The 26,513-nt window shown below is 48.8% G+C and overlaps 1 protein-coding gene across 6 annotated transcripts in view; it reads left to right on the top strand.

Moving 5' to 3' along the window:
• FRMD4A (FERM domain containing 4A) overlaps positions 1-26,513 on the top strand; it is a 384,064-nt gene that overhangs the window by 220,210 nt on the left and 137,341 nt on the right. Inside the window, exon 1 of one of the 6 annotated variants that reach the window (XM_049814083.1) lies at positions 10,453-10,670. The exons of the other annotated variants lie outside the window; for them this stretch is intronic. The gene's annotated coding sequence lies outside the window, so the exon portion shown is untranslated. Of the gene's footprint in view, positions 1-10,452; positions 10,671-26,513 lie in introns of those variants that run through there. 6 annotated transcript variants of the gene reach the window in all.

Here is a 26,513-nt window from a genome sequence, read left to right as displayed (position 1 = left end):
TCAGAAAAACGTCATCTGTCATGAGATTTGGCAACCTTGTGCTCTCAGATCGTAAGGTCACTGCCACTGCAGAAAGGCAGCCGTCTCTGGAATGAGGAGGAGGGGCAGAAGCGTCTGCCTGCAAGCCACAGGACGGGAAAATTAGCATTGCTCTAAACGAGGAGCCTGAGCTGCAGTGGGGAAATAGCATCACTGCCCCTCTGAGGTGGTCCAAACCCACGGGGGATGTGCGACCCTGCTCCACGCACGTGCCCATCAGATGGGAGCATCCCAGCCACGGTCTGCAGAGCAGCACAGCCCTGCCACCATCCATGGTGGTGGCTCCCAAGCAATTTGCAGATAAGGCACAGGGGAGCCTTTTATCGTTAGTTTCCCTAGTTACAGCTTGAATGTGCAAAGGATAATGTGGGAATGGAGTCGACTCCTCGCAGGTGTTTGTCCCTATTTTGAAGGTGCAGTTTAGTTGCATCCCATAGTTATGCAGTGATACCGCAAACATCTGGGACCGTGGGGCATTTGGGTTTTATTTCCTCGCCTTCTCCCATGCAGCCTCTCATGAGACCTGCCACGGAAATTCTTGTTTTGCCTGAAAATATTTGACCAACCATGACTGTGTTTAAGCCTCTTCAATTGCTTTAATAACAACCCTTCCAACACACTTAATCTGAAACTGTTTTCAATGTACTCAAAATCTTATAAACAAAGATTGCAGTCACCATCACAGTGTTCCTGCAAAGCCAAAACCCAAACATTATTTGGTTTGTTGTATAGCTTAATTGCCGTGTATCCTATCTGACCAGTAGTATATGCTGGGATAGATAATATGAATATAATATCTCCCCCCTTTTTCAATAAAGAAGTCATTGTAAAAAGTATCACTTTAGCAAAAGCTGACTTTTGTGTTATGCCTGAAGTCTATATTCACCTCTCAGGCTTTAACTAATTATGCTTCACGGTCCTCCTTGGAGAGGGAGGAGTGTTATGATCAAATTCAGGTTATAGGAGGATAGAGGGATAGTGCGAGGCAAAATGCCACTGAGAAATGGGTGGGAGAGAACAGACCCCATCCTTCCCCATCCTAAAAACAGGCACTTAGTTTTCCGTAGCCCAAAGACTGCAGCAACACTACGGATCTGCATAAACTACCATTATAATAGCCAACAAGTACTGGTTTTGCTGGTAGTTGAGCAGTTGATGGGGTTGATCAGTCTTCAGAGGCAAAATATCTCCTGCTTCCCACTTCCACCAGTCAAGACGGTCATTGGGAAGAGGTGCTATGGTGCAAGTCCCACATCTTGCCTGCGAATCCTAGCTCTGAGGCAGTGTCAGCCAGGTTAGAGCTATTCTCAAAGTGGGGACTGGATGATTAATGCTGACTGTTTATGAATCAGCACGCTGCCTGGAGGCAGGCACCTCCATCCTTTCCTGCAAAAATGAAGCAGGGGTGAAAAGTTGAGCAAGGGGAGCATTTTCGAAGCCACAACTAGTAAGTGACATTTTCACCCTTTTCATGCGTGGGCTCTGTAGTTTGAGACCTCCCTCAGGATGTATGAATTTGAGCTTCTCATCTCTTTTTTGTGGGGGAAGTATCCATGCCACTTATCCTACAGCCTCGCGTGTGTCTGCAAGGCCTGTTACAGCCATTAGGTGAAAGACATAAAGAGTCATCAAAGCAGGCATCGGTACCCAAGACTCTCCCGTCCCAAATAGCAGCCAGCAAGGACTTCTAAGTCCCACCAGTGGGCCACTTCCAGGCCCTCCTGCCCCTTTCGGGGCTGGTCTCTAGCAGCTCTGGGTCGGTGTGGCCCCGTGCAAACACAGCTGGACTTCACAGAGACGTTGCTTGGAGCAAACCACGCAGACCACGGAGTGCTCGGAAACCGGGCCACCACCCAGTATGGAGGGGAAATGAGCAACCTTTACGGAGTGAATTAATCAAGCACTTCAATCTCCTTAGCTGAGGGTTAATAGTCTTGTGGTGACCGCCCTGGACAGGGTATCAGGAGAGCTGGATTTTATTCCTGGTGCGCTTCAGTAATGAAAAGGAAATTGTGTTCAGATGAGGGATAGAAGCCCGTGCTCCCAGAAACATCAGATACACAGCAATTAGACTCAAGTTAAACAATAAATCAAGTAACACTGAGCCTTTTGCTCTAGCAGAGCACCATTATGACTAGTGCTATGTTTATTTAGAAGATGCTGAGCCCATTTTAAATGTTTTCATATTGAATGTAATTTGGGTATTTGTTATTAAAGCAATTGGCTGGGCCTAAATGCAAACATCATTGGTCAGATAAATATTTTCCAGCAAATAAGATCTGTTCATTGCACTTTTATGACATGAAGGCTTACTTGCTCCGAGATTTATTTTCTGTTTGCTTCCTCTCTTTGCAAGGCTTGCCTCATAAAGATTAAAAAAGCCAAAGTGAACCGAAGTGTAAAGTAGAAATCGCCGATTAAACTGTCAGAAATGGAGCAGCCTTTGTTAATCACCGATTCATTAGCTGGGGGAAGAAGAGGGGTCTCAAGTTAGCACAAAGGCTTTCGTGTCACAAGGTCTGTGATTTATTCCCAGGTCTCTCTCTCTCTCTCCAATTTGGTACGGGATCTTACTCAGGTAAATTGATCTCTCTCTGACGTCATTTTCCCATCTGTTCAACTTAGGTAACGATCTTGCCTCACAGACATAATGAAAACTTTCAATAAGAAGAAAAGGTTACCTTAAAAACCACACCTGCATCTGAAATTAGGCTACCCGCTGCTAACACCTACAAGAGCTTTGGCTAGAACAGCTATTTCCTACTACAGCCTGGAGGTTTCCCTCATTTTGTTTTGTGAGCAAGCAATGGAGTAGATTAAAACATTTTAAAAAATAAAAAAAGTATGACCAAAAAGTAACAGAAATTGGAAAGCAAGCTTACAGCACTTTTTGCTAAAATTGTCATTTGGCTGTGTCACTTTAGTATCTCATGAGCCCTTTTTTTAATGTTGCAGAGATGTATTGAAAGCAGTGTCTAACCGGCTTTTGATTTTTTTACAATTTATTTAGCAAAAGCCGTTAACAATTATATCAATGCCATTGTGGAATGTTCTCAGTATTTTCTGCAAAATGCGGCACCCTTTGAAATAGAAAGCTTTTCCAACTGGTGTAAGTTTTGCAGTCCTCAGTAGAAGGCAGTGTAAAACTACAAAAATATTGTCCAAATCTGACATCATGCAAATTACAGAGGTTACTTCAGTACAAAAAGCCAAAGAAATGAGAATTAGGGGGTTTTATTCTTTTATACAAAATAAAGTCCTTTCTTACGTAGCTCCCTGCGAGAGGTACATGTAGAGTTTGCTTGACAGGAGGCATGTTTCTGAGCTCAGACCTCTCAGCTGACTCATTTGATGTCCTTCACAATCACCTGTGCTGCCTTTTGTCATCCAAAAAGGCTTTTGGGTGGCTTTCCCCAGCGCTGGCCCACTGCAACCTCTGAGGACAGCATGGGGAGAATAACCCTGCCTTTCTTCAGCCTTGTTCTCAGGTTCTGGTCGTTTACTCAGCGGTGCCCTTGCACAGATGAGGTTGGTTCACTTGCCTTTGGAGGAATGGGATTGCCTCTTATTAGCTGCATTTTCTTTCTGTCTGCACTGTGGTCATGTCAGCGGTCTACAAGCATCTCTCCGGGTCTCCCCCACCCACACAGTGCCCTTCACCAGCAACACGAGTGTTTTCTGGTTTTCCTCTGTGCTTCCACCACCCATCTCCCCCTACCAGCCCCTGTTTCTCCCCTCCCCTCCCCTGGGGAAAGGCCTGCCCATCACACACCACCCCCCAGCCCATTTTATGCATGAAAGGGTCCCAGGCCACATCCACTCCTTCCTGTGTTGCTCTGCTTTCAGGCCATTTCTGGTGAAAATGACAATATTCTGGGAATGGGAAGAAGTTCCTGAGACAGAGCTTTGCTCAGCTTTGAAGAAAAGGGCAGCGGGGTCCCGTGTGTCCCCTCCACCCCATGGGAGGGTAAAAGGGATTGGTGAGGACCTGACCTCCAGCAGAGAGGGGAACCTCTCACCCCTCCTATTCCTCCTGCAAGAACAGGGACGGCTCCCAGCCCTTCCCATTGGGAAGATTTCCTTCTCTCTTCCCCTCGCTTCCAGCCCCAGGTGGGTGCAAAGTGTGGGGGGGGACAACAAGAACAGCCCCTTTCCCTGGCATCACTCCACCGAGGCGTAGGTCACTCAGGGAGCGCTGGTGGAACACCCAGCTCGTCTTTATTCCCTTATGCGCACTTCAGCTGTTTGCTTTGTTTGGTCTCTTGGATGCCGGGATTACCCAGAGCTAAATGGGACACGGGCGACTTACACGTGACTCCTGTCCCTCTCCGCACCAGCCCCAGGCTGGAGCTGGAGGCAGCAGGCAGGATTTACCAGCCTATGGGTCACAGCACCAACCAGCTGGAGTTGGCTTGTCCCCACCATCCGTTTCAGCTGCCTCACAAAGTCCGAGCTTCGTTTGCCTGCATAATAATCCTGCCAGCGTGCACTTTCTTCGCCTAATGAAGGGAGGATTTATTGCACTGACTCTTTGGGAACGTCGAGGTCTGCTTACTGCCCTCTTCAGCTCTCTGAGATCCTTTAAGTAGAGTCTGTGTGAAAATTAATCAGACGCCCTGGAGGCTTATTTTGTCCAAAGCTGAAGTCCTGCTTCTCCCTTTCCCCCCTCCTTTTGTGCCCCAATTACTTAAGGGATTGTCCTGGAAATTAATGAAAGCGTGGCAGGGGTAATAACACCCATGGTTCATCTCAGAAGTGAAGTGTTTCTGTGGAAGGCTTAACTAGAAACATCTCGTGGTTCACTCAGTAAACTTGGAGATCTTCCCAGCTCAAAGTACGCCGCCCCATGACAGTTGGTATTGCATATGCCCTATCTCCTAAATTGTTTGCAGGTCCAGATTCAGTTATATGAGTCAGGTCCTGCTCCCGAATAATTACATTTTACTTGTCTGAATTGAGATCCCTGTGGTTTCCACCTGGTTTCCAAAGTTCTCAGCATGAATTATCTCAAGGACACAATTGATCCCAACCTGTTATAGAGGGAAAATGAGGTGATGGGGACAGGTTTGTTAGTGGTACCACTTGCTGGCCCCGGTCCATGGAGCAGGTGAGAGCAGCCTGGTGGCTTGGGTGACTCGTTGGGTCATGTTAGTCCCTTTTCTACTTCCCAGCATTGAGGCACATTTGGCGCATGGGGGATACAGATTGTCTCAGCTGAACGGAGGTGAGGACACTTGCTTCTTCTCCAGCCAACCTCCATCAGAGCTCATGAGCAGACAAGACCATGCTATACCATGAATTTCAGAGGAACTGCATGAATTAACTCATAAGCTAACCTGACGCTTCATTTTCTAGGGCTGGCTGACCCTTGTCATGGTTAGAATAAGTCAGCTGCATTGTTTTACGGTGAGATTCATGGGCCTAACAGATTATATCATCTCTGAAAATGGATTTCAGTTCTCAAGTTACTTAGGTCCGTGTTGCTTTTTAAGTTTTGGTGCTTTTTTAATTTTTTACTGCCACTCAAATATTATGAGCTGTGCAATCAATGGGAGTTAGGCCCTTAAACACCTCCCACAGGGAGGTAGGCAGTTAGATACCTTCAGCAAATCCTAAATATTCTTTGAAAGCATTTTCCTCACCTTCCATGGGTTTCAGATGTACCATACGGGGGAAATGACACCCAGTTCTGTAAAGCAGTGCACCACTTATGAATGCAAATCATTGTGTAAGTGTGAATATTACTTCATGACGTGACATCTCCTCCAACTCGTTAGTGCTAATTAATGCAGTTCTGGGATAGACAATATTCATTAAGCTTTTCTGAAAATACTAGAAATGTTCATGTAACAGCTCACACTTTTTGATGACACCCACAGTCCTATCACCATGTTCCCTGTAAAGTATTTTGATACTTTAATCTTTGCTAACAAGAGTGGAAATGAATGGTCAGCAGTAGTTCTCCAGCACAAGGCCATGGTGTTTCTTCCTTGCTTTGTTATCAGGAACCAATAAAAAGGAATCAGCGTGGTGGTGTTTTGGCGCAGAGGCATCTGATTGCTGGAGATTTCCCTCTGTATATGTCAAAGTTAAGTATTTGGGTTACTGTTCTGTTTTTGGGACCTGCCACGATACGAACCAGCTCGGAAGAAACGCAGCTATCGCCTGCTTCTAATCACTGCAATGACAGCAGCTCTGCTGCCTCCAGACTAAATTTTTGTTACCGGGCCTTATTGTTTGGGTATTGACAACTCCAGAGACCTTGTGAAATTACAGAAGCTCCTTGAAGAAAAGGACTTTTGCTACTGCTGCTGAATTATGACTAGGAAAATTAGAGAAGAATGTGCATGAGGAGAACGCTTTTTGTTCCTGAAAGGATGCTGTTGAGGAAATCTGAATTACAGTGTGTGTGTCTGGGAGAGGAGGAAGGGGAGAACGAACTCCAGGTGGCACAAGGCGTTGCCTCTGCACTGCAGTGCAGCCATCCTTCTGCAGGCTTTAATTGAGCTGGTGGGCTTTGGCAGCTGTTTCGCTGAGCCAGCAGCGAGCCTTGCATGCATTACGATGCTTTATCAGTGTCCTCGTTGGACTCGTGGTCCCAGCTTTGGTGGCCTCATAGCTACCAGCATCTAAGCAGCCATCTGAAGGTGTCCCAGGTAGGGACACAGCAGGCTGCGTGCCCGGTAGCGTACACCTACCCCACAGGATGGTGCCCCCCAATTTATTAGCTCAATTTCCCACACATCGAACAGCCCTGAGCGCCATTCTGCACTCTCATATGTGTTTGCCCATCTGTGAAACGAGGCTGGCAGCTGTCCCCCACATCATGGGAGTGCTGCAGGGATCGGTTAACTGCAGCTGCAGAGCTTTGCAAGTGATGCCACGTAACTGCAGACAGCAGTTGCTCTTCATCCAGGAGGCCCTTTAACATCCTCTGCTGGCCCAGTTCACTGATGTACCTGAAATGGGCAAGGCTGGAAGGAAGGAAATGGATCCCAAAAGCACGATCTTCCCCTTGGAGGCTTTTCCCACTCTTCCACCCAGGATAGGTTTTGTTATCGTTGCGGCCTGCAGCCACTCTGAGAGCTTTTGTTCCTCTATACTTATAGACCCCAAATAGTCTGCAAATGCTGGTCTATACCCTCCGCAGACCATCTCTTCCACCCCACTGCGCTTGTAGCTCAGGGTACCACCCTGTTATCAGGGAATCAGCCCAGATCTGGCCAGAGTTTTTCTAGGGAGGAGGTATGCAATGAACCAATGAGGAGATCCGGAGCAAATTCCTTGTCCAGTTTGGGGGGAAAACAACTCTTTCTGATTAAGCTTTCATAATCAACTTTTGGCAGGGACAATGCTCCACTGTCTTTCCACGTTATAAGAACCAGTCCCCATTTCTAAGTTCTTTGTTAGCTTCATCAGATACCTAGAGGATGTTATCTTCACTCAGACCAGTGATTTATTTTTATTACAAATGTTGCATCATGAATTAGAGGATTAAGGAAATGTAGCAGGAATATCTCCCACCACTGCAGGAAATTTTAAGGCTTCGTACCAACTCACACTGAACTTCCTTTTGGAGGAATGTTGTACGTGTGGTCCTGGATGGGTAGGAAAGGTCATGTCCTTACAAGCGCTCTGAGGAAGATGCACCTTGCGGTTCCACAAATATGATGACCCAGCCTCTCTTTCTGCGTGGCTGGTCTCAAAGGCTGCAGACATGCTGAGCCGTTGCACCTGGGAAACCAAGGGGCTCCCTCTCCATTTCTACCCCAGACAGTTTCCATGTCATGACACCTGACATTCAATTGGCCTGTGACTCAGGTCCTTCCCTGTGACATAAAGCAAGTGATGCCCCAAAGATGTTGGAGGACACCGTTAGGATCACAAAGGGATGGGATATTCTTCGGGCACCTCTGGTAGACATCCCCACCAAACATGGGACATGAGAAAGGATGCTTTCCTACTCTCTCCAGACTAGTCCAAAACCCATGCCTGTTTATCCAGGCTTTGTGCAGAAGGAGGAGACTGGACTATTGCAGGGAGCCTGTAATTTCAAGCTAAGTCTAATGAAACTCCCCACACCTGCACTGAAAGCTGAAAATTGCAATTCTGGGCAGAGTGAGCCTTGCTTTCCAGTTTTTGCTGCTATGCATGAAACAAATTACTTTTCAATTAGAGGCTTCCAATCTCTGTTGCTGCTTCTTTAACCCACCAGGCGAGCTTTTTTATCACCAGCTAAATAATGCTGCACCACACCCTGGCTCTGCTCTGGGTTTGGAGGCAGATCCTGCCAGGGGAGGATGAGTTACCTCGAAGGGCAACATGTGCCATACAGCAATGGGTGGGGAAATTGCCTTGAGGCTTTGCTAGTTGAAGGATCTTCCTACCCCAAGGGCAAAGTCCGTTGCCTTGGCGTATTCCTGTAGAGCAACAAGCACAAGCAGGGACCTGCATGGTGAGTGCACCTTTGAAGCAGCTTCACCTCCTGTTTTAGTGAAAGACAGCCTGGGAAGGTGATTTTTTCATTGCTAGTCCTGAGCAGGGTTCAGGAGCAGGGATTAACCACGGCTGGAGTTCAGGCTTACGTGGTCTTCTTCGCCACCGTCACTGAAGATGGCAGAACCTCCTTTAGATATGTTGTTACCTCCACTGAAAGAAAAGACCAAAACAGAATTTAGGAGGCAACTTGAAGCTTTACCCCTCTCTGAAATTATGGGTTTAAAATTCCAATAGGTTTTAAAGTTTGTGTTTTGGCGGTTTGTGCCTCGGGTGTACTTCAGCAGCCAGATCTAGACGTGGATTAGATGCAACCTGGAAACCTGAATAGGATCTGGCTTTACCCTTGCAATGTAGCTGTGGTCACTCTGCTTTTCAGGGGCGGAGATGGGTAACTTTACTGCCTCTTGTCACTCTAATGTGACCTCGGGGTTACCTCCAAGGCAGAGTTTGGCCACCTCAGCCTCTTACTCTTAACCCTCAGCAGCCAGAGGCCAGAACTGCCTCTGTATTTATGCCCTTAATCAAAGCCAGCCCCTTGGGTGGAGCGAGCTGGATGGGTGAGCCTCCCTACGGCTGCATACACAGCTCGTTTTTTATAATGTCTGTGTCCTTAAAGTCGGGAGAGGGAACTGCACTCATGCTCTAGTATTTGGCTATTGCTCCCAAAAGCACTTTGCAGCCCACTGGCCCCCCAAGCCCCATGCAGAGGAGAGGACATCAAGGCTCATGGCATCTTCGTGCTGGCATGGTCTTGGCTTTCAGTCTGACAGCAGATCAAACCCAGAAACACACCCAGCTAAACTCAGACATCCAGCTCGTTCACCACCACCATGTTGGGAGAGCTACTTTGTCATCTTCCTACAGGGCAAAGAGGAAATTTCCTACATCCCATGCAAGCCCCAGCTCCATCCTTGCCACAAGCATCCTTGCGGTGGAATAAACGCTAACTGAAAACAAGTGAAGGAAAGGGCTCGCCTCCACACCTCCCCTCCCAAAGCAGACCTCTTGCTGGCCAGCCTGTGCCAGAGTGTGGCACAACGGCAACCTCAGGATTTTACCTGCTGGGAATAAGCGCAGGCCCAGAAAGAAAACGCTGACAGGGAGGCAAAGCAGCGGCACTAAGTCAGAGCTCTAACTGCAGGCGTTGTAGTGTGGGTGCTTCGCACTGTGCCTGTTTAAACCGAAAAATCAGCGCTTTTTGGCGTCTCACAGACATTGTCCTTCTTGACTGATCTAATGATTTAATGGCAATACCCTTGCACCAGGACTACAGCTAGTGCGGTCTGTAAAGATGCTTTATTCCCGGGCAGCATCCTCTGCCGGTGGGTGCACTTTTACACCATCACAAGTCGCACCCTTCTCCCAGCTAGTGAAAGGGGAGGTGGGGGAGATCAGGGGTGCCCCCCAGCACCAGGGCTACAGCCTGGCAGGAGCTGCTTTGCCCAGGGCCTTCGCTGCCCTCCTCTTCCTCCCAGCCGGGGCTGCCTGAGCGCTCTGGGAGCAAGCATCCCCGCTGCTTTCGACCCTTTACCATTATCATTTCGAGGTGTGCACGCGTGGGTCTGGGCAGTGTGGGGGGGGGAATGAATACCCCCACGCCCCCCCACCCACCCTTCCTTCCTCCCTCCTTCCATCCCTTCATCTTCCTCCCAGAAGCGAGGGGGGAAGCCCAGATGTTGGCAGGCCCCGAGCATGGGTTCATCTGTTTCACATGACCCAGCGCCAACTGCCGCTCGCTGCCCTCCTCCCTCCTTCCTCCCCCCCCCCTCCTCCTCCTCCTCCTCCTCCTCCTCCTCCTCCTCCTCCTCCTCCTCCTCCCTCCCCGGCTTCAGCCTCGCAGCCTCGCAGCGCGGCGGCGGCCGGGGGCCGGCTAGGCGGGGGCAAAGGGAAAAAAAAAAAAAAAAGAAGAAGAAGAAGAAGAAAAGGGGGGGAAAAAAGGAGGATCCCGGCATCCCGGAGCGATGGGACCGCCCTAGGAACCGGGAGCGGAGGGAAGGGCCGCGCCGGGAGAGGCGGGCGATGGATGCGGGGCGGTAGAACCGCGGCCTCTGCCGGAGCTGCCGCGGCGGGGATGCTCTCGGCCGGGGCTCGGAGCTGAGGGGTCGCCGGAGCCGCCGAGGGAGCGGGAGAAGGTAAAGAGGGTCTTTTGTTCTGCCGAGGGATGGAGAGAAGGCCGGCCGGGGGTTCCCTTGCCAGCCCCGGCCCCGCGGGGAAAGCCCAGCCGCAGTGTGCGGGTTGCTCAGCTCCACGCCCCCCCCCCCCCCCCTTCCCTCCATTTGGCTCGAACAGAAAGAAATGTGGGCAGCATCTGCTTTCTCTAGCCTTGCCGAAAGAAAAAAAAACCAAACCCAACACCCAAACCCCTGAATTTGGTGGGCGAGTAAAGGAGACGAGCTGGGCAGCTGGGTTTTGTTGGGGGGTTTTTTTGCACTAGAGGGAAAGAGAGGGTGTGGGGGAGAGAGGCTGGTGCTGTGATTTCTTCCCCCCCACCCCAGCAATCTGGATGCCTGTCCCCACTGACTGCTAAGATGGACTGCTCCTTCCCTTTCCAAATGGCTGCAGCAAGTTTAATGCAGAGCTGGGGGCTTCGCAAAGGGTAAAGCCCCTGGCCTGGTTTTCCTTTCCCCTATGCACCTTTTCCTAAATCAGGGGTGGAAAAGTTGTTACGGATCCAGGGCTAGAAAAGACAAATAAAGAGCTCTCTTTCCAAACTGTGCCTGTCAGGGTCTATCTGCACGCCTTGCGGACATGCTCCGCGTAAGGAGGGTTTCTCGGCCGCATTGTTAGCCCGCTCGCTGCTGGGGAGGGCATGAGAAAAGTTGTTTCAAGCCTCTGTGTAAAATTTCCAGGAGAGGCAATTGTTTCTAATAATAGCCCTGGCAGCGACTTAGCAATACAACACACACAGATGCGGGAGTGAGCTAGCAAATCTCCTCTCCCAGGCAAGCCAGGTCGCAACGAAAGCTGAACTCCCAGCTTGTTGGTTTGGTTTGGGATTTTAAAACATTGTCCTGAAGAAAAACCCCGGCACCGCTCGTCCTTTCCGCTGGGAAGGGGGTGTGGTGCCTGTGCCTGCGCGCCACGCTTCGTGGGCATGGTTGAACCGGGCTTTCCCGGTGCCTCGGGTATCGAGAGAGGCTGAATCCTGCCTCTGCCCAGCACCGGCTGGATATTGGGGTGTCTCGGACTTGAGTCCCTCTAGATTGGCCCCCGGGGTCTGATGAGCATCCCCCATCCGTGCATGGAAGGGGCCGTTACCGGCATGGGTGTCTGTGCCATTTCCCCTGCCTAGAATTGCCTGCTAGGCACCAGAGAGATCTCGACGGAGCTAAAACTATCAGATTGATCCCCCTTCTCCTTGCGGCAATGGCAGAGGGCCCGGCAGGAGGGCTGCTGCCTGCATTGCTGCCTGCACACTAACTTGAACCCGTGATGCTAACCCTGGCCGGGGCAACGGTGCACCGGCTCGGCTCGCTTGTCTTGACCTTCCTGGCACAAGTTACTGGTAGCTCGTCCTCTTCCAAATACTAATATTTTTAAGGCGGTTTTAAGTACCGGTGTCAGGAGGGGATGTGCCACGTGCTGCAGAAGGGAGAGCTGCTCGTGGGGCGGTTTCTGCATCCCCAGCTGCGCCGCTGAGCAAGGGGGGCTGTGGCAGAAGCTGTGGGGAGCTAAGGGTGTGTTGCTTCTTGTAATAAGAGGGGATGTTTTGAAGGGTCTTCAGCTCAGCACCACCTCGCACTGCTGCTAAGGTCAGTTGTGTCTCTCCGAGGACCAAACAGGCTGAAGGAGTTGGCATTGGTCATCCTTTGCGCAGCGAGTGGCCCCATCCAAACCAGTTTCCACAGTAGGGTTAAGTGCACCAGTGGGGCATAGCATGTGGATTTGTGAACATGTAAAATAAACATTTCGTTCTTAGGTGAATTTTTGTTTTAAAACAGCCAGGCTAGAAATATGGGATCTCTGCCATGATTTGAGCATAGATACACCAGCGAGCCGCTCGCAACCCTTTGGGGTAAGCTACCCATTTCTCCTGGTAAATGGTTTCTGGTGGTCCCGTTGCCATGCATCTGAACTAGTTATTGCATTAGAACTGCAAGTCAATATTTGTTGATACCTGTGGTCACAGCGTTGGGTCCCTCAGGGCCGTACGGCAATGCAGTGTCACTTGGCACAGAGAGCATCTTCCACAGAGATCGTGTCAAATTGTTTAGGCAGGTCAAGAGCCTTGGCTACTGTGTTGGGTGTTGTTAGTAGGGGCATAGGACTGGGAAAGACTTCCCAAATTACAGAGTCTAGTCCCACGTATCACAGGTAATTACAGTCCTACGTACTCCCTTTGTTGCTACTGTTGCGTGCTGTGTGAGTAACAGAAGGTTTGAACGCAGCTTAACAGACAGCAAAGGCAAAGGCAAACTGCATGGTATGGATGAAGGAGAAAAAGCTGTATTAGGGAGAAACTGAAAGGTGCTGGGGAGTGACTGAGGTCTCAAGTCCCAGTCAGGTAGGACTGTGAGGGAGAAGGAAGGTTCATGCATTGGGACAGGGGTGAGACACACAGGGAAGGTATAAAAGGAGAGTGTTGATCCAACACCAAGCAAATCTGGGGTCAGGGCGTAGTGGCATCCCCTGAAAATGCAGTAAGGCACTGTGTGTCCCACTTCTTGTGAGCTATGCAGGAGCGGGCTGGATTGCTGGGACAAGCAGAAGCTTCTGTGAGTCATGGGGCCACGCTCGTGCTCAGCTCTCAGGGACCTTGGGTGTCTTTCATTCAAAACGCTCTAGGTTTGAGGCAGTCAGTATTCCTGTGCCTCTGAGCTGCACCCAAAATTTCCATCTAGCTGGGCGCCATCCCACAAATGCCCCATCTTTTGGGGAGCTGGGGGGAGGCAGTGCTGCAGGGTGAGCCATAAGAGCAGGTGACGGTGGGTGCCCGGGGTCCCCACGCTTCATTGCAGGATGGGGTGTCCTTGGGTGCACAGCTGGATCCCAAAGTCACTCGGCAATGCCAATCTCCAGTAACCCTTGCTGGCTTGCTCCTTCCAGCAGCCGGAGGTGCGGATTGCCCTGCAGCCCCAGTGCAAGCAGAGCACAGCAGCCCAGCAGGCAGCAAGGTCTGACAAGGTTAAGCTGCAGCTGAATTGCTTGCAAGCCTCCTCCAGCTCCAAATCCCAGTTTGTCCCAGCTTCTCCCAGGGCATACGGTTCCCTAAGCCAGCAGTGGATTGCCCAGCATGGCCTTGGGGACCACTGCAGCTGAAAACATCCCCTGATATTTCTACTTCTCCGAGACTTTTAACAACTTAATCCCCAGCCCTCCTGTAAATCTCAGTACGCGCCACTTCCTAGAAAGCCACAAACAATTCTCTGAGGCTGCACAACGAGTTGGAGCCCCTGTCTTCTTCTCTGAAGGTGAATCCCATCAAGGACCAAAAATGGCTTTGACTGCTTTTCTCTCTGATCTGACACTGAGAAGAGACCCCGGCCAGAGAGTTGATCAGCTCCGAGCTCCTGGGAGTACTTTCATGTTGATGAATTGCAAACACGTAGGGTTTGATCCTGCCTCCCTCTGCTCCAAGTCACCTTTGCACTCTGCCTACTCACGAGTCGATGGCAGCCTGAAGGTTTATTTCTTGCCTACGTTGGGCTCTCGTAGGCTGCCTGCCAAAAGAAGTAGAAAAGCCTGATGTACCTCCCCTTCCCAGTGCATCCCTGCCTCATGGCTGTGTTATACTTCTCTGTGGCCCCATGCATGGTGCCAGATACCCTGGGTGCATCTCCATGGGGTGGGGTGGGACTTCAGCCCTTGCCCAGCCTTAAAGTACAAAGGAGACCAGAGGAGCAGGGAACATCTGATTTCCAGTGCAGTTAATGATGTTCTTGCTTACAACCCCCTCTGGCTCCTTTCCTAGCAGATACATGGTCCTTCTGCTCTTTTCCTGAGCTGCTGTGTGACATTTTCATGTAGTGTTAAACAGTTGCTGTGTCCTACCCTCAAGAAAAGATCACTAGTGGGTACCAAAATGTCCTTTTCACCCTCTACCTGCACTGGTGGGATGTGGTGTGACCAAGTATAGTAATCTTTGGGAAAAGTCCTTGAGGGCACAAAAAGGGAGGCAATTTCAGCCTATTTTACTTAAAGTCACTGTAAAAGGGTCCACCAAAAATCTCCTAGAAAGTTGCAAACCAAAAAGAGGTTGATATTCCCATTTTGGCTACAGAAATCCTTTGCGCGTACACTTCCACGTGTAACGCACAACATTTTGACAATGGCTGTTGGGCTGGCCAACCTGCAAGGCTCAGGCTCTGTGTTTAGATTATTATTTTTTTTCTTCTTCTTAGAAGTTCCCAGATCTCCCAACCAAAATAAATCCACCCTTGTTTGGATTTCCTGACCGCGTGGGATCAAACATGGCTGCAGCCGTACCACACACGCTGCAAGCACTGTTGGCATCCCGTCCATCCGAGCTGTAATATTTCACGCTGGGAAGTACTTAGCAGATAGCGGAGCAGCCACAGGCTGACCCCGCTGCTTTCACACTGAGTTTATGCAGGACAAGCCGGGGGTGGAAAGCTGCTGCACCAAGTGAGCATCTTGGAAAGACAGCACAAAACCTGAAGCCGAAACGTGGCGACTGTCCTAGAGAGGGGAGCATGGATGGAGCTGTTTCCACCTTTAAAAACAGTTTTGTCCTTGCTGTGCACGGACGGTATGTCTCCTGGCTATCCCTAGCTGGGGTTTTGTGAAGATGCCCATCATCTCAACACGTGGCTGCCATGTGTGTGATTGTGTACCACCACACTCTCATTTCCCAGAGAAATGGGGCACTCAAGGGGACACGGATGATTTAGGGGATGTGTAATCAGATACAGTGCTTCCTTTGTGCGCACACCCCCCCCCCCCCCAGTTTGGAAGCATGATGGAAAATAAACTTCCACTGCCTTGTGCAATTCTGAACTGGCAAGACCAAAAAACTGCAAAAAAAGCACTGTCTGAAGTGGTCTGGGCTCCCTCGCATGCTTTGCAGCCCTCTTGGGGGTGGTGATGCAGCCACCAAAGCTGTCACCTGGGCTTGTGCTGTAGGAGGTGGTGGGAATGGGGAGGAAGGAGACTTGTGCCTCGCCAAGACCGGGGAGAGCTGGAGGGAAGCACTGAGTCTGTTTTGCCTTTGTGTTGCACCGTGGAAGATGCCTTCTGAAATGCTCTGGGAGTGCCGATGGTGATTCTGGGGGGAAGCTGCAAATCTAAAGGTGCTGGGCTATATCGTCGCTTTCTCGGTCCCCTCTCGCAGGCACAGCTGATTGCGTACATGGCAGAAGGCTGCTCCAAAATGGGTATCGAATCCTGGGAGCTTAGGGCTCAGGGGTATCAGATCCAGCCGCTGAACGTGCAGACATTGCATCAGGCTGTTCCCTCTTCAGTTCCCACCCTTAACTCTTCTGTATCGATTCTGCATGGTATTAAAGAGCTGCTGCGTTTTCTTCCAGAAAGGAACATCCTTCCCTGGGTCTAAAAGACAGAGGCATCTGGTACAGAGACAGGCTCAAGTCGAGGCATTTATTCCAGGTTCCTCCTGCGCAGAGGTTACAGGATGCCCGTATCTATTGTGTTGTGAGGTGTCCTGATGCAGAGAGGACCCGGTCCTGCTGCACCAGTAGCCAAAGCGTTCTCAATACAGGTGATGCAAAATCCTGGCATTACTTAGAAAATTAATGGGAGTATAAAAGCGCAGGCTGTGTATCCTGGAGGCAGTTTTCCCTGCTTGAGCCGGCAGCAGTGCTAGTCTTAGCTCTAGTCCTCACCAGACATGCAGGTGCTGAGCAGCAGGAGCTATCAGGACAAGGGAAGGCAGGTAGGACGTCTTCATGCTCCTCACCTCTCTAGGCGTGCAGGCAGAGCCCACGCGAGGTGTCCCAGCCCTGTGGCCCCCAGCTCTGCCCTGCTCAGCACAGGGTGTGCTCCCGAGCAAAGCAGGAGCAGAAATGGTCAAGCCAGGCTTTTGCAGGGCCTGTTTCTAAAAAAACCACCTGCATCTCTGATGATGAGTCAGCTGCTTGTCATTTGAACGTGCTCCGCAGCTCGCCCTGTCCTTCCTGTGGATCCCAGTTGGGGGATGATGTCCACCCAGCACCGACCCCATCAGCTGCTGCAGCTCAGGCAGAACCGCTGGCGGCTGCCCAGCCTGGGCACCAGCCGCAGCCCTGGCTCTCGACATCAAATGTATGTCAAACCCGCTGATTAGCAGTGGCTGGAAACAACCCGGTGACATATTTTTCCACTGGAAGCGTATCAGTTCTTACAGTGTTATTCGAAACAAGAAGGGAAAAAAAAAAAACCACTTCTGTGTACAGATTAACGTTTTACATTTTTTTTCACATCTGGAATGACTTCTGCAAGTGTGTTTCCTATTATGTGTTATATATAACACTGCTCAGCACTGTCTATTGACCTGCTTTGTTACAGAATATCTGAGTGATGCACTGCCCAGTGCCTTGGCTGCATTGATCAGGGCGATCGCCGGTCACATCTTTGAATGCTTAGTGATACAGTAGGTACAAAACACTCAACGAGCACTAAAAGGACACTTTGAGCCTTAAATCTTAATTTGTCCTTTAAAAATATTTCACACATACTTCTGCTTTCACTGCCTTGGGTCACTTTGGTCATCTTCCTATGAACCTACATTGATTTTTTTTCTCCAGCAAATCACACTAGTTTCAGTAGCAAATAAATCGTCCTGTTCTCCTCTATAACTAAACCAAGTCTCCTGCAAATGTTTTCCCAGAAGATTTGGATGGTCTCATGTAATTACCACCCTGTCTGCATGCACAAATGAATGGTATCTGGAAGAGTTTGCTGAAAATATGCCATGTTTGAAGTGTGAAACTATACAAAAAAGTACATTTTTATGTATGTTTACAAGGAATTAAAAGTCAGACGTAGGAGAGATTAACAGACATGCTAACATCTTTGGCAAAAATAATAATAATAATAATCTATTGCTATGTATTTTAGTGCCAAATGGTTGTTATCATGATGATGACTCACGGTGCTTGCCGCAGTACGTAGCAGGGAATGAACCAGAAGGTGACCAGGAGTCCCCACAGAGAAGTTGATGTGACTTATAAAAGGCTGCGGAGTCCATTATTGGTAAAGGATTGCCCTGGCAGATAATTTAGATCCTTTTCCTTTAGATCATGCTGTGTCCTTTGTGCATAGGGAACAGAATAAATACGGAGCTCTTCCAGGGGAAGTGAGACCCTCCCAGGACTAATCACGGTTTTCTTGAAGCACGGCTGTGCTCAAAAGTTGATGAAGCACCTGTCCCAGGACCACGCTGCTTGTCCTTGTGCAAAGATGCCAGAGATCTTTTATCCTCTTTCCCTCTGAGCATCCCATTTTAGTTCTGCCATTGATATTTATTTCTTTGGGCTGCATTAGGGACTGGCAACCCAGATGATGGATCACAGCCCTTGTATATAATGTGCAAACATAGGATGAATCTACAGAACTTGCCTTAAAGTGATTATTATCTAGAAAATAAGTTCTCCCTGAGGGTAAAAAAAATAATAATAAAAGCTCACAAAATAAAGATGTTCTTCACACAGTTTGGCTGAGCTGAGTTAGCTCAGAAATTTACATCCAGGGCAAGTTATCCTGTGTGTTAACTGGGAATTTGGCAGCAAGGAATATTGTCTACCTGTTGTCTAATTAACATAGGCGCTAGGGCGCTTATTTTTTGCTACGTTTTCTGGTGATAGTGGCACTTTTGCAGCCTTTGGGCATTACTTTGGCATACGGATGAATAACGTAGTACAGATGAACATTCCCAAGGTCCGTAAGGCGGGATGAGGCCGTAGACTGCCCTAGCCGCTCATCTTCCACTTCTCGTCAGATGCAACCCTCTGGTTGCAATGGTTTCACATGGATCAAGTGGTTTCGCTGCACCTAAAGACGCTCAGCGCAAACAGCTCGTCGGCTGCTCCGTAAGGAGCGATGAACGGCTGAGCAGGACTGCGGCTCTCCTTCCTCACCGGGACTTGCGGTCGGCTCCAGGCAGGAGCTGATCTACCAGGTCTATGAGGCTGTGCAGGAAAGTCCGGTAGGAGAGGATGGAAAACCCCATCTCCTGACTCAATTAAAACTCATCTGCGTGAGAGCACTGATTGCAGGGAAGAACCCCGAGCTGGCAGGAGGAGGAGCAGCTGGGCCGACTCGATTGCACGATTATTTATTTTTTATTTATTCCCCGTGCAGCCCTTACCCATCGCTGGGTACATCCAGCATGCTGCACAGGAAGAAAGGCTGTAGGAGCAACACAGGCTTCCCAGGTAAAATTGGAGGAGGTGATAGCTACAGGATCCCAGTTTGAAGCAAGGTTTTTTGTGAGCTCTGGCATGTTCTGACCTAAAAAAGTTGGCCCGAAGCAGGTGTCCACATTGAACCACCTGCACAACTGACCAGCTGAGTCAAGGTTTATCAAGATACAGTTTTCCTGAGTGCAGAAGGGGTTGCAAATCTGTAAGGTTTAAGACATCTGTGGCCACTGAATTCCTTAGACTAAAAGTAATAAATAATACTGGAAACTGTGTCACCTCCCTGCGGTCAGCCTCAGCTCCAAAGCTCAGTGGATGCTCTGACCACCCAACTCAAAGCTCCTACGCTCTCCACTCCTGCCTTGTAAATGGTGGGGATAATGCTTGGGAGCTGATATATTTTTAAGCTGGCAACTGGTTTATTTTCCAGCCAAGAAAGGGCATGGAAAGAGTTACAAGGGCAAAAGAGTCAAATGGAGTGAAAAGTATGCATTGGGAATGCCCTCTCCTCCTGCATCAACATCAGAAGTCAGGGAGGACACGAGACATTCTACTTCCCTTTGTGTTTGAAAAGATTTAGATCTGCATTATTTTTAAGAAAGAAAACAATACGTGACATAAACCAGGACCAAGCCTCCATTCTAGTGAGGAAGCCAGCCTGTCCAGGAAAGGACTTTCTTATCTCAGGATATAACTGAAATCAGGCCTCCAAGGCTGGCCGCTCTCAGAGCGGTGATTTAGGCATCTGCTGGGTAATACCCTCGTTGGTTTAAAATGCAGCGTCGGAATTAGATTTAATTCTAACTACATGGCTCAAGCACCAAGTGTTTTGAGGTTAAGACGCGGCATTCCCGGCTTTAAGGTTCGCCTGAGAGTTATTGCTTGCTGTTGTAAATGGACTTAAGGACTGTAGGAGACGGTTTTTCATTTCAGCCCTGATACAGTAAGCCACTTAAACACTTGCTTATGTCACACTGAAATAAAAGGGATTTATGGACACAGCTATGTGCTTTGCTGAATCAGAGCATTTTTGCTGAGCGCTGTTTAGAGGAAGCATGAGAAATAACCTGTGCAGATGTCCCCGGGTGATGCTGGAGCCCGAGCAAGGCTGGAAAACGCTGCACAGAGGAAGCAAGGAGCCCCTGGGCAGGCCAGGAACTCTTTTGTCAGCTCTCAAGACAAAACAGGGAAGTCAGCAGGTCACTCAGCCTTTAGCTCGCCTTAATTTTTATCCCATCGTTCCCTGTCGGCATCCACACAATGGCTGGGTCGCGCCTTTTGCGGCGCGCTTCCGCCGGAGCGACACCGCGGCTGACACCATCCCACCTCCCTTCTCAAGGAGGACTCTTGCTTTCTAATGACCGAAGCTGTTTTCTTCCTCTCCTGACAAATAAGCTTTTGCAGAAATGATTGCAACGCTCGATGCAACCCCTCTTAAACACATCCCCTGCGCAGATCCCCCATGCAGTGGGTAGCATCAGGCTCCTCCAAGGGACGGCAGCACTCCCTCCCTGCAGGATAGGAGAGGTTTTTAAGAGCTGTATCTGTAACCATGGTTTCAGCAATTTCATCTCCATTCCCTAGTCCACGGGTAAGGACATTGATTTCTCAAGGGGTGGGATAAAGAGGCTCGTAGGGAAAGCCAAAGGCCTTGCACGCGATACGTTCCTCTGGTCTTACCAAACCTGTAGGAGATGCTGCATCATTGTCGGTGTATATTTTCTGGCCATTCAATCCGGCTATGGACTGTGCATGTATTTCACAGAGCCTCAGAGCACTTCCATAATGGGGAAACCCATGCTGCATTAGAAGGTGGAGTCTGGTTATGCATCAGTGTCCTGGTTTCAGCTGGGATAGAGTTAATTGTCTTCCTAGTAGCTGGTACGGTGCTATGTTTTTGAGTTCGGTATGAGAAGAGTGTTAATAACACACTGATGTGTTCAGTTTTTGCTAAGTAATGTTTAGTCTAAAGTCAAGGATTTTTCAGCTTCTGATGCCCAGCCAGCAAGAAGGCTGGAGGGGCACAAGAAGTTGGGAGGGGACACAGCCAGGGCAGCTGACCCAAACTGGCCAAAGGGGTGTTCCATACCATGGGACATCATGCCCAGTATATAAACTGGGGGCAGTGGAGGCGGAGGGGTGACCGTTCAGGGACTAACTGCGCGTTGATCAGCGGGTGGTGAGCAATTACACTGCACATCATTTGTATATTCCGATCCTTTTTATTGCTGTTGTCATTTTATTAGTGCTATCATTATCATTATTAGTTTCTTCTTTCCTGTTCTATTAAACTGTTCTTATCTCAACCCATGAGTTTTACTTCTTTTCCCGATTTTCTTCCCCATCCCACTGCGGCGGGGCGGGGAGCAAGTGAGCGGCCGCGTGGTGCTTGGTTTCTGGCTGGTTAAACCATGACAAACAGCCATTGGTTCCTTCTCTTCGCATCACCATTATCCACATCTACAGCATCTTTCCTGGGCCCATCTTTTCAGCTCCAAAGCTCTATTTGTCACCAAGTTCCCTTGAAAGGCAATGCTAAAAAGGATGTTCCTGTATCTTTGAATATGCAACAACTACATTCTCCTACAGAAGTACTGCTAGAAGACGGCAGATGCCTGAGGATATGGTTGGGATATCCTTCCTAGGGATAAAACAACTGGCTTATACCTAACGTCTCCTGTTCCAGAGCACGAAATAGCTTTTCCAATAAGAAACCGTTACATGAACAAATTTGAATGGCAGAAGTGCTGTCTAATGGGTTCCTATGCATTGAATTGAGAAACATTGGTATTTCTGTATTGGCTTATTTCAGAAAGCTCAGCCCATCTTATGAACTGTGTCACTGACCCTTACAGACAGGACAGACTATATAGACCTATGCTCCCTATGCCAAAAGCCTTGTGCCAAATTAAAGTAAAAATCTCCCTCTTGAAAAAATAATTACAAACCAGACTTTCTACTACTGCTTTAGGAAAGGCTCAAGGAAATAAGTGGTACAAATGAGGACTGTATTCAGAAACAACAGTTTCTCCTGACTGTCTCCCCATCCTCAGAGCTTCGAGCCACTGAGGCTCAGGTGGAAACCAGCCTGCCTGAATATGACCCATTCTGGTGAAGAGGAAGAGTGGGGGAAGTGAGCGTGCACGAGGGCTTTGGACCTGGACCGCAAGGTAGAGGGAGCAGTGCTGCAAACCACGGTGACGTGCACGCCGGCGCAGGGCAGCGTGCAAGCCCCGTGAATGGGACTGATGAACCAGATTTGCACCAACAGTCATCTCGGTCCTTCAGGGATTGCAAAGGGCTGGAAAAATGAGCAAGTCCCAAGGACAGGTCCCTCTGGGCAGGGTCTTGCTTTCACCCCAGCTGCCTGGCCAGTGCTGCTTCCCACCAAGCGCAGAGTTAGCTGTGGCCATATCCCCTCTCCCCAGGTGCCCGTGCAAGGATCAGCCATGTAGCTCAGCCCTTTGCACACTATTTCACAGCCATCCTCATCTCAGTCACCGTCAGTATTATTTATTAGGTGCTGATGCAGACCAGCATCTGGGGAGGATGCTCTGTGAACACATGGCATAAAAAAGAAAGATAGTCCATTCCTTCGGGATCTTGAAGTGTGAGTGTAGGACAGGAGATGACAGATGGATGCAGGCAAGTGAAGAGGCAGTGATGGTCAGTGCAACAGACGGCCAATTGCAAGACCGGCCCCGATTCAGCAAAAAGTGAAGTGCTGCCACATGCATGAAATAAACTGTACAGACATTAAAACCACACTGCTTTTCCTCCCTCTCTCTCCCTACAAGCTTAGGAGTTGCCAGGATGAGGAGGCAGTAAGAAGTGGTCAAGTGGGAGCAGGATGTTTAATCTAATAGTTTATTGTAATCAGCAGGCTGTCATCTCTCCCTATCTCCTTTCAGCGGGTCTGTCCAAACGGCAGGCAAAGCGACACAGATTTTGTGTATTCAGCACAGTAATTGCCTCCCATACAGGCAGCGAGGGTTTAGGAAAAATTCTGCCTCCAATTATAATTTCTGATTTGAGTCATGGAAGAATACACCATATTCCTCTCTATTTCTGCAGTCACCGGCTAATGAAATGTGCGGAGGATATTTATAGAACTGCCATTGTAAATAGCATTTGCATTTTGTGCCTTTGAGTTATTTAGTGTGACGGCGCTTTCACCAGGAGGGTTTTTTCGTTTTGAAAGGGAAAGGTTCCCTTTGGAGCTGTTTCCTCCTGTCGCCTTCGCTGTTTGTGTTGGATGGAGCAGTTCTGTGGGCAGTTGCTGATAATTTAGTGACGAAGTGACAGGCGCGCAGGGATTAGCTGAGCACGGTGCGAGTTTTGGGGCTGTCACGGACAGTTTATAGGATTCTCTGAGACAATGTTTGGAGTTACAACGAAGATGAATAGAGAGGAGGGCAGTCGCCAGAGCAGTTCATGCCGCAGAGCAAAACAACCGCCAGTCTGCCCTCCCTAGGAAACCCATTGTGTAAATATTTGGGTAGGAGACTCCAAAGGAGATTTAAAGTCCTGTGATAAAGGTAACTAAAACATCCTTTCCTTGAGAAAAACAGCTGTGAGCTGGAAGATCCCGCAAGTAACCACGAGAGAGATTTCTTTTCTGTAGCATCCCTATATTAGAGAGAACAAACGTGTATGTCAGGTCTTGTTGTCACTAATGGATCTCAAAGCATTTCGCAAAGAAGGTCAGCATCAATTTTCCCACCCTCAAGGTGCAGAAGCCAAGGAGCAGAGAAAGCACGCGTGCCTTGTGTATGATCAGCTCTCCTGCACGCTAATCCAGCGCCTCATCCACAAAAACACGTTCCTTCAGATCTTCATGTGCCTTACAAGCACCATCTGTGTTTGTGTATTGGAGATATATTATCCCTAGTCTTTACACACTCATGTACATAAATGACAGAGCTTTTTAAAGGCACTCATGTTCAGCTCCTCAAGTGCTTGGGGGTCATGACGCATGTGCAGGCAGTAGAAGAAGTGGCAGATTTTCAGAAAAATGTGACACACTGAGCTGTTTTGGAAAAAAAAAATCTGTTCTGTATTTTGGCACATAATTTCTATCTGAGTTTGTGATAAGTCTGGCCCATGAAATGCATGTGGCCAATATTCACACCTGGCGTGTGCAGCTCCCTGCCGTATGGATGAACTGTTAGCACTTGGGAGTGTGTAACACAGTCCCACCTCTTCGCACCTCTTGAGAAGCATCGGAAATTTGGGGGGTTGATGTGGATACAGGACCCTTGGCCCTTGGAAGTCTCTCCTGGGCTAAGCACTAGAGCCCAGCTCCAGGTATGGGAAAAACCACGTGCAAGCGGCTGAGCAAGCAGCAGGCACAACCATGGGGCTCACCTGGGAATTGTCTTGCCAAACTTGAAATGTCTGAAAGTTCTCTCTGCTTGGAGCATCAAGGGCATCTCGACTGTTAGGTTAAACTAGACTTGACTTTTTAATTTCTGGAGTTAGGGTAGAGGACTCTTGCCCTCCAGAAGGAAACTGAGAGGCTGTGTTGGTACGGGATGTGCTTGTCTTCTATCAGCAGCCCTGCTCAACCATTGCGTCTTGTCTCTTTGCTGGGATTTTGCTTTTCCACGGTGAAGGGAAAGCTGTGCCTTTGTGCCTCTTAGCTCTCAGTTCCCCACATCCTTCTCTGGGTAAGAGCCTTGGGAGTGGAGAACCTTGATTCACTTGTGGTAGTCATCCTCCATCCAAACTCTGGTGCTGCTCTGCTCATGCTTAATGACCTCCTGCTCCCATGGTCCCATCTATACAGCTTTGGTGTTGATTTCCCTTCTCCAGTTACACAGAGGAACAGAAGGAGTTCCCTGACTTGTCCCCCCAGAGCTGGCCACAGCCCCATCCATCACAGTGCAGCAGATAGCGCAGATCAGCCAATTTGCAAAGCGTCAGAAGCAGCATCTTTTACGCAGACAGACTGTGCTAAATCAGTTCCTTCCTGCTGTGCTTTGAAATGTTCCCATTTCTTGCTCTGACAAATTAACAGAGTTTGTATTGATCTGATGATGCAAAAAAGCGCATAGTGTAGGCTTTAGACACCTGGTGGAATAATAAAACAGAAAGGAGGGAGGGTAGGACCATCATATTTTAGCTTATATCTAGCAGGAACTCTGTCTTCTACCTCTTTTCTTTTCTTTCCTCTTGGAAAGCATCATTTGTTTCTAAGGGAATCGAAAAGCCCCATGGCTGGTCATTCTGTCTACAGAAAGAAATACTGTAGCAGATCTCCAGCCACATATATTGTGGTCCTTCTGAGCTTCAAGGTATCAGCCAAGACAAAACCAAGTGACCAAACTATAAAAGTGATCGTGTTCTTTGACAGCCACTTTGCTGATGGACAGAACCGCTGGGGACAAGCTGATGTGAAAGCAGTGTGCTTTCCTTCCCTTCACTCCTCTTCCCTCCCCCTTTTCTGCAAGTGATGGTCATGAAATACCTTGCAATTAGTCAACCATCATGTGCTCCATTTCAGAGCTTCACTTTATTCAGATACTTCATGTTAGCAGCTGTTTGCATTTGGGATTTCTTTAAGCAGCAAGAGCACTAAGGGGATACGAAACTCTGGGTTGGAAAAGCATGGAGAGATAAAGAAGCTCCACACAGAAAGCAAGCATTTTGCTGAAACACTAAAGCACAAAGTCAAGCATCTCAGAAAATTTTACCTCTTCCCTCTTTCACCTTCTTTTCAACTTTGGTATAACCAATGGAGCGTAACATGCAGGAGCTGGACTGTGTTTCCATCCCTGCTATCGCATGTTACCGCCGCGATAAACTCGCTGCTTTATCTCTTGCTGTGGGTAAACTCGTATTAAAACTGGAATATCAGTGCATACTCATCACCTTGGGGATGCAGCAGATATGTGACGGGAAGAGGACGAGAGAAATGCCGAAGCAGAGCTCAGCCGCTCGGAGTTTTATCTGCTGGGGAAGCCCAGCAGAGAAAGCTTGCTGCTCCCTGCGCCCATGTGAACATGACCCACACCACTCTTATTCCAAGCAGGACAAACCATTGCAAAGCCCTTCTGTGAGCCTCTGGTGTAGCTTTACAGCTGAGCTGAAAGCTGTTTAACACAGACTTCATAGAGAAAAATCTCACTCACCAAGTAATATACCTTATGAGAAGTCATATTTTGCATAACATTACTTACTGGAGGAAACTCTCCTAAGAATACAATTTATTGCCATGGTGGTAACTGGCTGACATTTATGAGAAGCCTTGTTTTACAAGGCTTTCCTTTGGCTGCAATGCCAGGGCTCCACTTGTGCTCGAGGAAAACGAGAAGGAAAGCCATGGTTTTTACTGCGCACAATATTCCAGAGGCATTCTGGTGTGAGTAACAACGGGGGTAAAGTCTGCTTGGATCACATAGGATTGTGCATGCAAGGATTGTAATTTTGGGATGAGTTGAAGGGAAAAGCTCATTTTGACTGAAGTTGTCTCATAATAAACTCCATATCTTGCATGGCCAGCTCGAAGCTCAATAGAATTGTTGGCGTATCTGAATTTTTGCTATGCAGAAGAGGCCGGGCTCAGGGTAAGACTCGGTCTGTCCTGGCTGCAGGAAAGAGGGAGATGGATGTGGGACAGAGCTGGCAAGAAGGAGGACAGGAGCACCCAGGAGAGTC

The sequence above is a fragment of the Accipiter gentilis genome, chromosome 11 (assembly GCF_929443795.1).
Source record: "Accipiter gentilis chromosome 11, bAccGen1.1, whole genome shotgun sequence".
Classification (NCBI taxonomy): domain Eukaryota; kingdom Metazoa; phylum Chordata; class Aves; order Accipitriformes; family Accipitridae; genus Astur; species Astur gentilis.
The sequence above is the reverse complement of the archived record's forward strand: the minus strand, read 5'-3'. Positions and strand labels throughout refer to the sequence as shown.